General features: G+C 41.6%; 1 protein-coding gene across 2 annotated transcripts in view; it reads left to right on the top strand.

The window, feature by feature from the left end:
• The first annotated feature begins 596 nt into the window (after positions 1-596).
• PKIA (cAMP-dependent protein kinase inhibitor alpha) overlaps positions 597-14387 on the top strand; it is a 44034-nt gene continuing 30243 nt past the window's right edge. Inside the window, exon 1 of one of the 2 annotated variants that reach the window (XM_082327816.1) lies at positions 597-611. The gene's annotated coding sequence lies outside the window, so the exon portion shown is untranslated. Of the gene's footprint in view, positions 612-1107; positions 1220-14387 lie in introns of those variants that run through there. The other variant, XM_082327815.1, reaches the window with a different exon arrangement.

The following is a 14387-nucleotide window of genomic DNA, read 5'->3' as shown; positions in this document are numbered from 1 at the left end:
CTCTTCTCGACCAGATGCAACCCTGCCTTGCTCGTGGAATTCGAAGAGCTCTCAGACTACGATGATTTGGTGACACGCGGCTCTATCTGAACTGGGCTGCCTGCTGTTATTTATGCAGCAACATAGCCGTGCTTGTCCTGCACACGGGATGGGTTCGTGGGATTGTAGACTGTGACAGGAATCCAGCCTTCTTTATGAGCCTGCCAGTTACCCAGTACGTGCACAGCACTGTGTAACAAAAACAGACGTGCTGCCTACTGGTGGATCTTAAAAATACCAGGACGCCCTTGGTAAGGGAGAAGTGTGTCCTGGTGACCTTGGACGCAGTGCCTTTACTCTGCTCTCCCCTCCCAGGCACCGAGCGAAAGGCACTGGCAAAGAAACTCCCCTCCACCCCCGAAACAGCTGCATTTTCCAGGGGCACAGCCTGCGGAGCGCTTGCGCGCCCTGAGGCCGGGGCGGGGAGAGCTGGGCGCCCACACACAAGCACGAGGGATTACAGCGGATTTTCCTTCAAAACAGAGCGCTCTCCCGGGGCGAGGCTCCCCCTTGGCTCCGGCCTTGCAGCGCTGCGGGAGCCTGCCCTCCCCCGCTCCTCGCCGCTGAGCCCGGTACGACCGGGCTGGGCAGGGCGGCGAGGCGAGGCCGCGGCGCCGGGCACAGGGGCGGCGGTTGGAGCGGCGGTCGGGCGGGAGCGCCGCGCTCCCCACAGCCCGCGGAGGGGACTCCCGAGAGGGGAAGGCTGGCGCGGGGCGGAGCGGCCCATCGTGCCGCCGTGCCCGGGGAGGACCCCCAGCCCGCAGCTGCGCCGCCGGAGGACCGTGCCGCCCCTCGCAGCCTCCCGGGCAGCGGGGTGAGTGTAGTACCGCGGGAGTGCCGGCCCCTCGGGTGGCGGGGCAGCGCCAGGGCCCCGCGGGGCTCGGGCGGCCGGGCGGAAGGGCCGTCTCCCCCTCCGCGGCGGGAGCGGAGTGCGGCGGCCCGGGGAGGGGGCGGGGAGGATGACTTCATGCCGCCGGAGCGCCGTGAATTTAGGAGCAGCAGCAGCTGCCGCCGCCGCCGGCGGCGGGATGTGGGGGTGAAGTGACAGCGGGAGCTGCCGCCGGCTGAGGGAGGGGCAGCGCCGGGCACCCCGCTCCGCCGAGCCCGGGGGCTCTGGGCCGCCACGAGCAGCCGCTGCGGGAGGGAAGGAGGAAGATGCGCTGAGCCGGTCGCTGGAAAGGTGAGCGGGAGCTGCCGGGGGCGTGTGCGGGGGCGGGCGGCGAGCTCGCCCCGCTGCCGGGGCCGCTGCCTGCCCGCTGCGAGCCCGGGGAGGGCCGGGCTGGCGGCCCGGGGAGCAGCCGCCGTGCTGCGTGCGCGCAGGCAGGGTCTGGAGCCGCGCTGAGGCACGTAAGCTTCCTTCTCCTTCCTCCTCCGGTGGTTCCCTCCAAAAGCAGAAAGGCTGCCCTCTCCGAAGCGCCACGGCGTTGCGTTTTATCTCCTGTTGCCAGGATGTGCGGTGGCTGCGTGCCAGCTCTCTGCTCGGCAGCCGGGGCTGCTCGCTGTGCCCCCGTCAGGAGGGACCGGAGGGGGCGTTTTGTCCGTGGCGGAGCGCAGGAGGGCCGCGAAAGCGGGAAGGAGCGTGGAGCGCTGCGACAGGTGCAGGACTGCGCTCCGGGCCTCCTCTTGCTCTCCCCGGTCCGCTGTGCCTTCCTCAAGTGACGGGGAAGACATCTTAGGGCAGAAGGGTTTCAGGGGAAGAGAAGCAGAAAAGGATGTCGTCTCGTTTACGTTCCTGGATTTGGGAGTCGCTTCACAGGAAACTACAGGGAGTGTAGAAGAAGTTGGAGAGCCAGCCCTCATACCAAAATGGATACTGTTGACTTTTTCGGGGACTTCTGTTTGTGTTTTCTTCCTTTTTCCATTTTTATCATCTAGCACAAGGTTTGGGACAAACAAAATAGCAGGAAAATTCAAATGCCTTTGTTTGCTAAATAGAAGAATTGGTGAGTTGCTCTTCTATCACATCACCTTCAGAAGTGGAAAAACAAGAGTACATGCAGCATTGTAGCTTGGCCATTGACATTGCACATTGTTTGTGGTACGTACGCAGGTTTTAACATGAGATGAATGGTCTTTTGGAATTGAGTAGAAGCGAAAAATCTGCCTGGCCTGTGTCTCTGATACGTTGGTGTTTTGGGGTTTTGTTTTTCCTTTGTTCTGCTCTAAAAAAGGTTGCTCTAAAGCAGGCATGTCAATACAGGAGGCTAGGGTTGGCATGCAGAGGCAGATCATTAGAATGAGCACTGTCTGCCTGTAGTAATGGTTAATGGCTCTATGTGGTTTGGTTTGGAAGTGAAAACAATGATTGTGCCTCTGGGAAGACAAGGATAGGGTATTCATCTGTTCTTAATGAAAAAAGGAAGCAGGATATTGGAAGCTGAAGGTTATTTTATTCAATGTCTTTTTACTTGTATGTTCATCTTAAAGGGTCCTGTTACCCTATGTCTTCACAGAGCAGCTTATGCAGTTGTGGGATCCCCAGTCGTGGTTGCAGCCTCTGGTCACGGTGCTAGAGTGATAAAAGTAATACTTAAGGAGGTAACAGGCAGTTGCTTGGTCTGTTGTCATTATTTCTGGGAAGGTGTTTAAATATATGTATTGATATATTGACTCAGTACTGATGCTAAGTACGCAGAAGGCGAATGATGGCTACAGAGTCAGGAAATGTGTATAAAATCCAGTTGAGGCTTCGCAAGGCTGAAACAAAGAGTGACTGGTCAATTGCAGTGTCAGAAATTAGTTCAACAGACGTATCTTTGCTCTGAAGAACCATCATTAACTATGACCCTGTATAAGCTTGTTCCTTTTAAGCACTCCATGGCACATCCTACGTATGCATTTCAAGCTAGAAAAAAGTTCTCATTCCATCAAACCTCTGTTTTTTGTCTAACAAACATTTATTTTGTTCCTGTAAAACACTTGGGAGTCCGAGTTACGACATCTCTGCTTTTTTTTCCTTTTCTAGAAAAGAGCATGTCTGGCTGTCTTGGAGGTTGCAATGTTGTAGTCATTTGCTGATTTCTTGTCTAATTACCTTCGGCTGGAAAAAGAAACCATGTAGCTGAGTTCAGATGCTTCTCGTATTAGCCCACCTATTCTATATAAAGTCAGTTTCTTCAGTGAAGAGAGCATCGAGTAATGTCTCCCATTCTGTTGTTGTTAAATACAGGGTAGTATGAGTGCTCACTAGTGTTGACACATTAGCACAGTAAATTTAGCTGTTTGTGCTTCCTGGCAAACCTAAATAATGTTTCAAAGGACTGTTAGTTAACATTTCTTAAAACAATGTGGTGGCAGGGATGAAGGAGTAGTTGACCATTTTCATAGATGTGAATGTGCATCTGATTGGTTTGACAGTGAAAACTTGAATTGCTTTTGTTTTTATCTTATGTGTACTCCAAAGACAGGTGGTGTAGTCATGTAAAATGCAAGAGTGCATGTGTCCATAGAAAAATGTGTATATAAAATTATTAGTTGGAATTTAGTTCAATGGTGTTACTGATGTAAATCCACTTCCTAGAGACTTCTCTTCCAGAACTCCTCTTCCTCCTTCTCTTACAGTAACTTCCATACCTTTGCCAAGCAAAGAAAAATATCTTTATTGTGGTTAATTTAGGGCAACAGCCCTGCTGACTGGAAGAACAGCCTAGTTGGCCAGCTGGCTGATGCCAGACAGACTGGGTAGCAGCTGAGATTTAGCTGCCTTTTCCTCAGAGGGTCTGCTATTTTGGAACTCTTCATCTGGGTTAGTTCTTCAAATTTGTAAGAACTTAATTATCTTTGAGTTTTCTAGGCCACAGTCAGCCTTTGAACCAGCAGGTTCATTTGACCAAATTTATGAGTGAGGGCCAGATGGGTATGTTTGCATAAGGCCTGTTTCCTTAGGAGAACAAACTGGAAAACCCAGTAACCTTGAATGCACTTGAAGCTGCAGAGGTTTGATTTCATTTGTGGTCCTTTCCAAGAGCTCAAATGAAACAGTTCAGTTAATATATTTTCTCTTATTATGAGAATGTTTAAAGCTCATGTTTCTAAGTGCTGTTTGAACTAACTGAAATAACCACATTCCAGAGCAAGCATGTAATTTTTCAGTTATGTTGTTACTAGGCTTTGAGTTGGTTTATTTTCCCCAAATTAAGAATTCTTTAAAGGAAGTCTTGAGCAGGGTGTAAGTGGACAGATATTATACAGTGAACTTAAGACAATATACTTTAGCATGTGCAAACAGTCAGGAGTATTTTAACAGTAATGATACCTTTTTTCCTAGTTTTTAACTAGTTTTTCTAGTAGTTAACATTTCTAGGTGAGAGAAAATGCCCATCTGAGAAATAAATGCCAGGCATAAGCTTAAACTTCATCTCCTACTATGCAGATTAATTTCATGTTGGACTCTAATTATTGTCAATAGAAGATCTTTATGTGAGTGGTCAGTTAACTGCAAAGGTAGCAATTGTTAAGGAGAACAAAGAGTTTTATCCATTTATAATATAATAGTGGTGGGAACAAGACAGACATCTTTTTATCTTGTATTCAAGACTTACTAATCAAGTAAGCCACCGCTTCACAACCCAAGTAATGAAGCCCTGAGTTTAATATCTGAAATAAAGAGATAGAAGTGCAGAGTTCATGTATGCTTCTTGCAAAAGCAAGCTGAATTTAAGCCTTTCTCGTGAAGAGGACTGCATGTGACAGCAACACAAGCATGAATCCATTTATATGTATTAATTTCATGATGCATGGAAAGACTAGTTTTGAGAAAGTCTTCATGTTGTGTACTCTTACAAAATGACTGTATTAAAACAACATTATAAAAGAAAGGATCTGGTTGTACAAGAACTATATGCTTCCAATATATATCCCTGTCTTTAAATTTAAACATATCAGAGGAGAAAGTAACACAAAATGGACTCTCTTATAGGAGAGTTGGTGCAAATGTCCCAGCCAAATGCCGGATCAAATAATTTCATTTTTCTTCCTTTAATTCATACGGTAGAACCAAAAAGATATGATCATGTTCTGTGTCCTCCCTAACATACTGAAGATACACTGCATTTCTGAGCTGATAGCATTTCTAAATGTAATGGTAAAATGATTCCAGGGTATCTCTGCCTTTCTTCCCTGGGTGAACCAAGTATAAAACATGAACTCTGCAGAAGAGCTTCAGTGGAAGAATTTCCATGTCAGCCAGGGTGTAGTTCTCTCTAGTAGAATTTGTTTTGTTTTCTAACCTTTATTAAAATGAATTTTAAAATTGGCTACATTGCTGTTCTTTGGCTTTACAGGATTTATGGGCAATTTAACCTGCCCTGTGTTCAGAAGTACCTTAAAGCAACTGGCTGGTCTTTGTGCAGTTATGCATCCCTTTCTGCACAACGTCCCAGTGATTCACCAGATGTGATAGGCAAATAGGTCTAAATCCAACATACAATTTTAGTTTCTCTTTGACTGTTTTTTTGTCACATCTTTGTTCTAGCAACTTTTCCAAAAGACCCAAAGGTATATCAAAGTTATCTTGGCAGCTGTTAGCTAGCCTGTAAAATGTGCTGCAGCTTTAATGAGATCATATACATCTTAATATATCTGTATAATTATGTATATTACATAATATATATATTTGCTAACTATTCACTCATTTGCCTTCTACCTCCTACAGAATTTCCACTTACACATATGGTGAGCACATAACTGTGGTGAAACGATCTCACCACCTGTTGTTTTAAAATAGCACAGATGCTTATTAATGGTCCTTCCATGATACTATTTATAGTACATGTTAAACCTCATTTAAAATACCGTGGATCATATTTGTAAAGGATATTATTACTTCAGTAGCAATCTTAAGTTGGTTCCTGTTCAGCATCTCTATTTGTTGATTGTTCATAGGTAAGAGAGAGGCAAACTTCACAGAAGAGTCAAAGCTATGATACTTAATGAGAAACCTGTCAGTGAGCCCTGTACAAGGTGTTCTGTGAAGATGACCGCTGCTATTTGGATAGCAGATCAATGCAAAGAACTGCAAAAAGTATGAGTCCACCAATTCTGTACACTCAGCCTTGAGCTCAGTTGATGTGAACTCCTTCGGGCCAAGGCTCAAAAGCAGAATTTTCACACTTCAAAGCAAGGGAAGGTAAATAATAGCAGAATTTGAGCCTTGACCAAGAGTCCCTCCTAATTTTTCTTTTTTTCATGGAAAAGTCTGTTCTAAACGGATTAAAGTAAATTTATGTAAACAAATGTTTCATCACTTTCCTGTTTTCTTTGTCCAATCTAATGAGTGACTTGGATTCTCAACTTTGCTTTCAAAGAATTTCTAGAGCTCTGCCTAATATTTCTGGTCTGTAACTCTCTAGATTTGTCTTTGAAATTTTTTTTTTCTACCGTGGTCAAATTAGAAATTAAAAATCCATTTCTACTTTGAAATCATCTATCCACAAGTGGACCAAGAAAAATTCTTGTTGTTAAGTAGAAGTTCACTGTCATTCTCACTTCATTGAGATGTAAGTTTAAAAAGGTGATCAGGATAAAGAGACTCTGCTACTTTCAAACTTCCCAAGGTGCTTGCTTTGGGGCACAGAAAGTTCTTGATATCTGCATGTTGCTAGTGAATTTCAGGAAGACACTACGATACACTGCAAAGAATATATAACAAAAAAAGAGTGAAAGATGTGTCTTATTTAAGTTTAGCAAAAGGTCTTGGGAACTATTAGGTTAAGTGTCTCTTTTTGGTGGTTTTTTTTTTTTTTTAAGTGAATTTTTTAAATGAAATACATATGGAGACTTTCTCCTGTGGTACATGACATTTGGCATTGATTAGTTGGGGTTTGTGTAGCTAGTAAATTAAAAAATAGTTGTTCACGCTAGAACAGTGACTGTCAGATGCCTGTTCAAACTGTATAGCATGGACAAAAACCTCTTCTTATTCAGAAAAGCTGTGTGCCATATTGTTATAGATCTAGCCTGTAAGAATATAAATCTGCTATTGAAATAAGACCACTGGCAAAATTCCAGTAAAGGATGCTTAGAGAAGTAATGCATGAATTAAATGGAATAATCATCTTTTGATACAGTCTCCCAGTGTTTAGTGCTCAGCATTGATGAGGAGTTTTGTGAGCTCAAAGTAATGTTTGCACTATTACACTTAATCGCAGGGGGCATCGTGTCCTCACTGCATGTGTTCGGTTGATCTGATTTATATTCTCAGCCTCCACCGTATCCTTTGGCAGTTATATGATTCGGTGTATGTGGAGTGTAAGGAAATCTTTGTTTTGCCTTAAAATTTGTTGCCTAATGATTTAATTGGGGGCCCTTTTAATTGTCATGCTGTGAGAAATGTTAAACAACTGTTTCCTTTTCAGTTTCTTACTAGTCATGTTTTCACATATCTATCACGTTCTCTCTTTCCTTAAGAACAGAGTTGTCTTAGTCTATTTGCTCTTTCTGCATATGTAGACTCTCTTCCATATCTGATTGATTCTTTGTCGCTTTTTTATATACTTCCTGCAAATTTGTTTCTGATGTGCAATGGTCAGAACTTAGGAACTCTGTTTAGTAGCATGATGATTTCTGGTTTTGTTCCATTCCTTTCCTAGGTTTTTTTACCATGCATGTTTTTCCAGTTATTAATTACATGTTTCATTTGGGCTGATCTCTCATGTCCCTATGAGGTTCATTTTCGTTGTAGGATCAGTACAATAATACATTCGCAGTGAGACTGGAAGGAACTGGTACCATTAGCAGGAGACATAAGACTTGATGGCTGGGTAGCAAAAATGTGCATTTTAAGTGTAAGAAGGAACAAACTGTAGTGAGCTTATAGACCAAGAGAGATTCAGTCATAAGCCCTTCCTTTGTTTTGTGTTACTCTTGTTTTAAAATAGTGGGATGATGGCAGCTTTACTGATTTGGGCTAATGTTTGGGAGCTCAGACATGGCAAGCAGAAAATAAAAGAGAATAGGATTCGTTAATGCATGTAAGAATTGGAGCATGTGAAAAAATATCAGCCTAAAAGGCAGGCATAATGTGAAACACTTTTTTTAAATAAAAGCCTAAAAATAGACTGCTGCATTTTAAGTAACTGTTATTTGTAAGGTCTCATGGAGTCAAAGCGTGATAAGAGATGTGAATGGAGTATGCATGAATATAGAAGCTGTATGACTTGAGAAGGAGACATAGCTTATCAAAATTGATTACAGCATGCCTTAAAAGCCTAAGGACACCACAGATATTGTCAATGAAGTAAGCCCATGTTATCATATATTTGTTTATATACAGGCTACTAATGTTTACATTCAGTTCTTAGACAAACACCAAAACCTTTTCCAAGCAGAATATTTATTCTGAATAGGGAATGCTCTAAATTATCCTGCATAGCTAGAGGCCTTGTTGAATACTTTCTTGATATGTTTATTTGCCTGCAGGGAGTTCAGGTGTTGATCTGCTGAATGGCAACTATAATATAATAAGGTAGTAGAGAACTGTATTATGCCAGTGTAATTCATTCTGAGTGACAATGTGCAAAAATAATGCCACCACTGCTACGTGTCCTTTTAGAGTGTAATTTTTGTATCTATACCTACTGTGGTATTACTAGGGCCTGACTGGGGCAATGGCAATATTCTCTTGAATTTTACAAAAGCAAAACCACTGATAAATGATGAAAAACAGGTGCACAGCCTTCACCCATCCCCAACACACACACAGAGCATCTACAGAACAAATAAAATTTGAATGGGTATTTATAGAAGATGAACATGACAGCCAGGCACTCAGAGGAGCACAGATAGATACTGTATAAGAAATTTAAACATGTAACATCACTTCCTCACTGATACTTTAGTATTGATTATATGTTCATGTAACAGTAGGCTTTTAACATATAGAAAGCTAATAATGGGGAATGATTTCATTAACACATAAGGAAGGAATTGCATGAAGCTATTTTGCATGGTATGATGCATTACCTAGTTCTTGCTCTAGAAGATACTTTTCAGTTGTACGCTCTGCACATTTACTCAATTGCTGTACAGACCAAAGAGCAAGAAGCAGCATTTCTGTTACCCTCTTTTTCTCAGATACTGGGGAAATGTATTATTTATGTAGCACTTTTCATCATGGAAGACCTCAAAACACCTTACAGCACTTCTGTTTGCATTGGCAACATTTGCAAGTAAGGGATGAAAGCTGTTATTTAAACATTGTTTTCCCACAGTTGTAGACCTGATAAGACTGCAGATCAGGGAGTTATTTATGCTAATCTCCAGAAAAAGGTACTGATTTCTGATGACTACTGTAGCACACTCAACCATGCTATTTCCTTCCAAGCAGAAAAGTGTTCCCTATCACTTTTGTCCCTCATAGAAGCAATTTTTGAAGGCCATTCATCCGTTACAGACTGCAGCTCTGCTTTTTAAGCAGTGTTTCTAGTGGGACAACACACTGTACAAATGTATTGTGTAAGTTTACTAGATTCTCTAGTCCACTCTTTGGTAGCATTTCGGTTCTTCCATCCTCTTCTAGCCTTCTTGGCCTGGCCAAGCCAGGCACTGGTACTCATTTTGCAAGTATATATATATATATATATATATATTTTTTTTTTTTAAACTGAATTTTGTCAGTAAGTAAAATTTTTGAGCTTATAGTTGGGTCTCTCTTGGTAGCACAGTATTTTATAAATATGTGTTCTTAACTACTCTCTCATACCTTTATTTGGAGACTTAGCAGTTTGCATACCTTAAACAAATGCATATGATTTCTTAAGCAAACTACAAGGCAGAATTCTAGAAACAAGAAAATTTTAGCACTGTTCTGGGGTCAGCATCCAAATGACTGCCTATCTTCCTGTGGTGGTACGTTGCATTAATTTCCTACTGCAGTGGGAGGAAAAAGTGCCAAAAACATTCCAAGTTTCCCCTGCTTTCCAGGCTGTGTGATCCGAGCCAATTACTGAATGCCGTGTGTTCTTTGAGCCTTAGGCAGCACCCGAGCACTTCGTTTTGGTGTCTAGGAGTGCTTTTGGCAAGTAAGATCTTCTGTCCAGCTCCTCCTGAGAGGAGCAGTCGCCTGTGTCTCTGTGCTTAGTAGTGATTCGTTACAATCTCGTCTCGGGGCTGCTCTTCAGCATCTTCTTTCATAATTCTATTCTTGTATGAATTTTGGTGACAAGTATGGGGTGTTTGAGGGGTTTTTGTTTGTATGGAATGAGTATCAATCAGCAGGATCAGAGTTGAAGTCTTTAAGTTAAACAGTGTCTGTGAATACTGCTGAGCACTAGACAGTTTCATATGTGGCTGTTAAACTGTTGCCAAGGATTTTGGTACATTTCTGGCTTGTGTCAACTTGTTCTCCCAAACAAGTCCAAAACTTGGTCTGGGAATTGGTGTGGGTTAGGTGCCGTTTCCCATTTGATAATTTGAATGTTGTTTAGAAAATAAATTCTTCTGTTAGAAGCCTTTTAGTTTACCTGACTTTCCCTTGGTGTGGTTGCCGCTGAGGCAGGTCAGATTTTCAGCTAATTTGTCTGGCTTTTCTCTCTTCAAACTGATGAAAACAGTGGAAGCTTTCTGTGCATCCTGCAAGATCTGTCTTTCAACTTATGTTCCTTCTGTGACACTCTTCTTGGACGCTTACTTAATCATATCTGTCGTTTGTCCTGTTGAAGAAATTTCAACTTCCCACCCTCCTTTCTGAGGTATTCCTGTTCTGCTCAGAGAGCAGTAGTTCCAGTGAAGTGTTCTAATTTTTCTCTCTTTTCTGAGCACATTTGAAGGCCTTGTCAAGAAAGGTAGATATACAGAAATAATTTGGAGTATCATGGCTTTTATAGTAACGGTTGTAGAGGCTTTCAATAGTTTTACTCTCCACGTGTGTTTATTTTGGATTTTCACATCACACCTTAACACAAGACAAGTTATAGTTTGGCACCTCAGTTTTGTTGATTCTCACTATATAGTGGTAATTTATAAAAATAATTAATATTCTGATAACAGTGGCCAAAATACTAGGTTTTTATTTTCACCAAGGATTGCCTATCTTAAGAGATTCTTGTGTAAGTAAGGACATAGATGTGGACAGGTTGGAAAGGATAAAATAAATACGAGTTAACTGTCACCAGAAGAATGGGAGGGTGGATCTAGTGAGGGTCTTTCTGGGTAAGTCAAATATAGGACTTAAAAATATGCATACTAATGTTGGTATGTCAGTTGTTTGTCAAGTGGGTGAGTTTTTTCTTTGTCCTCCACACAAAGTGCCTTCTCTGTGGAACTAATGAGTGTGAGACCAATATGAGGGAAGTAGTAGTTCCTTTTATAAAGATTAGTAATAGCAAAATTTGAGTAACCAAAAGTAAAGGTAGCTGTGATCTCTACTCTAAACTTTTCGTCTCCTTTTTCTTTTCTGCATGTGTGTATTTGAGTGGTAGTCAGGTGCTTCTGTCTTATAGCTTGGGCATAAAGACTTCTTACGAGCTAAGAACAAAGGCATCTGTGTTGAGTGTTTTGTTTTTCTTTTAGGTTCCTACTTTTCTCTCCAACTAACCAGCTTATTTAAAGCTAAAATCTTACACTTGGCATGGAGACTGTTTATATTCAACCCAGCTGATGTATCACTAAATGAAAAAGTATTCAGGGAAGCATGAAAAGATTCAGTAGGATTAAACAGCAAAGCATAAGGGTTTATTCCATGCAGGAGCAGCCTTTGAAAGTTAAAAGCAAGCTAAAGAAAAAGGCATTAATTGTGGGAAGTTAACATGTAAAATGGGAATCAGAAGAGAAGATTCTTCAAATCCTTTCAGCTACTGAAAGCATTCAATCAGAGGTCTTCAGTTTACAAGTGATCAAATATAAAGAGGGAGAGAAAAGAATTCTATTAAGCATAGAGTAAAGAAAAATTGTTGAAGTGGCTGTTATGCACCTCCCCATAATCAGCTGTCTGCAAAAAGGGTCTCTTCTCTCCTACCCTTGAGTGTGGTTTTAGACATATTTCATTAGAGTTTTTGGTTATTTAAGGTGGCATGGATGACATCTGAGAGTGAGACATAGATGAAGTCAGTACCCATATGCTTCTATAAATAAAGAAGATTGCATGCAAGGCCTTGCTGAATGCTGGCTTGCCTGATAACTGAAAGGGCTGACTATTCACAAGTTTAATTCAAGTCTTCTTCCTTTAAGCACTTTATTGTTGAAAACCTAACCAAAGCAGAACATAGGTCACTTTCTCTTTGTGTCTCTCCTTCCCTGTTTACTGACTGTTTCAAGAGCTTCACCTAGAACTTAATGAAAACACATTCTGGCTTTTGTAGTCACTTGCTTCGTTTCACCTGGGAAATCTGCACACAACTACATTTGATGATAATCAGTTACTCCAGAAGGATCCTTTGTCGTCCTCTGAAAAACCTTTTGTCTCTGAACACAAGGAATAAACCAAGACTGGAATAAGCTCTAAAATGCCAAGCTGAGTGCATCACCATCTGCACTTGGATCATCCACAGCACACCTACTTGGACTGTGCACAAGTACATGTCCTTTCCATGGAAACTGGAATGGTGATGCAGAGAATGGGAATGCCTAGGTCTCATCCTGACATTTAATCATGACAAGTCTGCAAAGTACTTGTGAAACATGCGACTTTAACGTAACCAGGATCTCTTTTTTGGTCTCACTGACTGGCATGTTTTGCTGCTTTTTCTACAGGCAAGCTTTTTCTGGAGTTTATTCTCATCCCAAAATGACAGAAGCTACTCTACTACCTGCACTGAGCAATACGCCAGCCCTTTTATTTGCTGGAACAGCTCCAGCAGGATCTATCAGACGCTATGGCTTAGCCCTAGCCTTCTGAGGAAAATACCTGTTTTGGCAAGTAATTTCTATTTCCACAGTTGCTTGGAAGAGGATGTGCTTGGTGCTTTCTCACCTATCTGAAGCAGAAGGAAAAGTACATACTTAACACGTGAGGCTTGTCCCAACATGCAAATGTTCTGCCAGGTGCTTTGAGTGAGCTAAAATGGCTTTACTTCAAATAACCCATTTCAGAAAGAAAGTAGTTCATCAGCTTGTCATTTGTAGTCTTCGCTATTTGAAGTGCCTTTCTGACAAGATACTTCATATAATCACTGAAATAATTTTGACTCCTTCCTTAAGCTTCTTAGAAGACATAGGCAAGAAAGAATTTTTATCTCCAAGGGAGACTTTTCTGCAAGCCTTTGATGAAGTCCATTTATTTCTGTGGAACTTCTATGGCATCCTTCTCATCTTTTAAAAACATCTGTGACCAATTTGCTAGTCTGTTTCTGTAACTATGCTTACATGAGCTACCAAAAAGAGTGGAATTTGTTTGTCCCACATTGTTGGGTACAACTTGCCCCCCAAAAAAACCAGTAGTGCCACCCAAATTTAAATTAAACTGTCCACCATTCCTTCTTCCATGCTCCTGTACTCTTCACTCAAATATTTTGGAATAGCAAAGAAATTACAGGAGTCAAAAGAAAGCTAATATAATGTCTTTTATCAAAAAGAATAAATATAATGACTAAGTTATCGAGGTCTATTGATCTGATATGAATCTCAGGCAAAACAGTAGAAAAAGCAATGTTCTTTTCACTTACAGCTTTGAAGGACAGGATTATAATTAATGCAAATCACTAATGGTTAATGAAGAAAAGATCCTGTGAAAGAGACCTTGACATGCTGGCTTTATATATTTTGGACGTTACAAGTTTGGCTAAAGGAAATAGGCTTACTAGTGTACTTTACTTGGTGAAAACTGAAGTAAATGTTATTTTGTGTCTACCAACTCAAATACCTCTTGTATGTTACCTGCCAGGTTTGCTAGTTAGTTCCAGATGCCAGGCAACACAGTGGTAGATAGTTACAGCAGAACATATGATGTGTTAAGTTCATATCTTTGTCTTACCCACTGGAACTTTTTTGTACCCATCATATAGGTGTGATGAATGTCTTCCCAACAAGTTCATGGTGGTGTTTAGATCAATACTGGCCCAGACTGTAAGCAGCTGCTTCTGGGTTCACTGTGAAAAGATTTCTAAAAGATGGAGTAGTTACAAGAGTCTTATCTGCTCAGAAAATACCGATAAGTATCTATCTGACAACAAGTATCTATCTGATGATGAATATCTGGGTTTCCCTTTCTTGCTTAGTCTCTGCAATGGTCTGCAATATTTGTGGGTGTTCCCTTACCTTTCTCTCTCCTCCCTGACCTCCCCCCACACCAAGGAAGAAAAGCAAGGGGGAAGTTTTTCCTACAGTAGAAAGTAGAAACAGAATTCAGAAGTGCTCTAAAGAGCTGTGAATATCTGGAGAGCTACATGATTTTATACAGCTTCCATATTTTACCA

Source organism: Platalea leucorodia, assembly GCF_965183815.1.
Source record: "Platalea leucorodia genome assembly, chromosome: 1".
Lineage (NCBI taxonomy): Eukaryota > Metazoa > Chordata > Aves > Pelecaniformes > Threskiornithidae > Platalea > Platalea leucorodia.
The sequence above is the reverse complement of the archived record's forward strand: the minus strand, read 5'-3'. Positions and strand labels throughout refer to the sequence as shown.